The 2,190-nt window shown below is 40.1% G+C and overlaps 1 non-coding gene across 1 annotated transcript; it reads right to left on the bottom strand.

Annotated features, from left to right (window-relative positions):
- Positions 1–816: 816 nt before the first annotated feature.
- LOC116125056 lies at positions 817–923 on the bottom strand. The gene has a single exon (XR_004127281.1). It is a non-coding gene; the product is annotated as a small nucleolar RNA R71 (small nucleolar RNA).
- Positions 924–2,190: the final 1,267 nt, after the last annotated feature.

Here is a 2,190-nt window from a genome sequence, read left to right as displayed (position 1 = left end):
TAGATTCTCCCATAAATCCAAATACTTTCGATTTCTCCAACTTGAAAACAAATAGGAAAATCAGTGCTTAGCAACCAATCCTTATGAGAACAATACTCACTCATCACTTTATTACTTTGTGCGACTAGTGCACTTGCTATATTGCATGTTGTAGTAACAACGCATCAAGTTTTTGGCGCCGTTGCCGGGGATTGATTTTTGTGTTAACATTGAATTTTCTTGAGTTAGCTAGATTGGAGTTTTATTTTTGTTCTAATTGTTCTTTAGTTAATTTTTGTTGTTCTTTTCTGTTAGCTAGTGATCTCACGTTTTCTCTCGTTCTTTGTAGTTTATGCAAAGAGCTAGACGTCAGCCAGTGGTTCCTGTAGATCCAGAGATTGAAAGAACCGCGAGAAGACTTAACAGAGAGAGAAGAGAACGAAAGGTTGTAGTGGTTGAGATGGCAAAAAATAGAACACTAAGGGAATTCTCAATTCCCACGGTTGATGGCAATGGGTCAAGTATTACTAGACCAGCAGTGCAAGCCAACACTTTTGAAATAAAGCCGGCAATCATCCAGATGATCCAGCAGTTGGTACAGTTTAAGGGAGATTTGAAGGAAGATCTAAATCTACACATTGCAAATTTTTTGGAGATTTGCGATACTTTCAAGTCAAACGGAGTGTCAATGACGCCATCAGATTGAGATTGTTCCCTTTCTCATTGAGGGATAAAACAAAGGGATGGTTAATGGCACTACCACCAGGGACGATCATAACCTAGAATGAATTAGCACAGAAGTTCCTGACCAAATTCTTTCCTCCAGCAAAATCTACGAAGATGAGAAATGATATCACACCTTTTGTATAGGAAGAGTCTGAATCATTATATGAGGCGTGGGAAAGATACAAGGAACTACTGAGGAGGTGTCCACACCATGGGTTGCCAGTTTAGATGCAATTCCAAATGTTTTACAATGAATTAATGGTTGATGTGCAAACCATGGTGGACGTAGCATCGGGAGGAGCATTGCAAAATAAGACACCGGAAAAAGCCTAAGAGTTGCTTGAGTTTTGGCAAGTAACAACTATCAAAGACCGAATGAGAGGATGCAGTCAAAGAAATCTATGGGTCTTCATGAAGTTGATGCATACACGGCTATTTCAACCTAACTTACAGCACTTCAGAAACAATTGGGAAGTATACAGGTAAATTCTATTGAAGCACCTCAACTAACTTATGAATTTTGTGCAGGTAGTCATGTGAGCAGTGAATGCCAAGTGGGGAACACGTTTGCTTCAGCGTCTTCATCATCAGAACAGGTTAACTACTTGGCAGGAAATCAGAGGCAACCAAGCAATCCGTACTCCAACATATATAATCCTGGTTGGAGGAATCATCCGAACCTGTCTTGGGGCAATAAGAATCAACAGAATCAGCAAAACAATCAATGGAACCAAAGAACGATGCCAAACAACCAAGGGGGGGTGAACAATCAACCGAGAGAGCAAAGATTGACAAAACTGGTCTATATGTTCAGAAAGTTTATGCAAGAGACCACAGGTTTCATGAATGAGACAAGGACGAATTTCATAAACCAAGGGGCGTCGATTTGGAACTTGGAGGTACAAGTGGGTCAGTTGGCTGATAAGCTCAATGAGAGACCACAGGGTTCCCTACCAAGTAACACAGTGACAAACCCACGTGAACAAGCAAATGCAATAACATTACAGAGTGGGACAGTCTTAGAAGAGGTAGAACAATCAGGGAAAGAAGGAAGCCCACCAAAAGAAAAGGAAGATTTCGATGAGGACGTTGACGAAGAAATAATTGCTAAAGAGAAACCAACCAATTCTAGGGAAGATGAACAAAAGTGAGAATAGAGGCAAAGACAAAAGAAAGAGAAATTTCCATTGCCCGAGATACCACCAGAGTTGGCACATCACACTCCTCTTGTGTCTTTTCCTCAGAGACTCAGAAAGAAGAATCAGGATAAGCAATTTTCCAAATTCATTGAAATATTTAAAAAACTACATATTAACATTCCTTTTGCAGATGCATTGCAACAGATGCCGAGCTACGCAAAATTTCTCAAGGAAATTTTATCAAACAAAAGGAAGTTAGAAGATGAGGAAACTGTAATGCTTACGGAGGAGTACAACGCCATTCTACAGAAGAAGTTGCCCCCAAAACTCAAAGATCCAAGGAGTT

Source organism: Pistacia vera, unplaced genomic scaffold (assembly GCF_008641045.1).
Source record: "Pistacia vera cultivar Batoury unplaced genomic scaffold, PisVer_v2 Contig16, whole genome shotgun sequence".
NCBI classification, from domain to species: domain Eukaryota; kingdom Viridiplantae; phylum Streptophyta; class Magnoliopsida; order Sapindales; family Anacardiaceae; genus Pistacia; species Pistacia vera.
The sequence above is the reverse complement of the archived record's forward strand: the minus strand, read 5'-3'. Positions and strand labels throughout refer to the sequence as shown.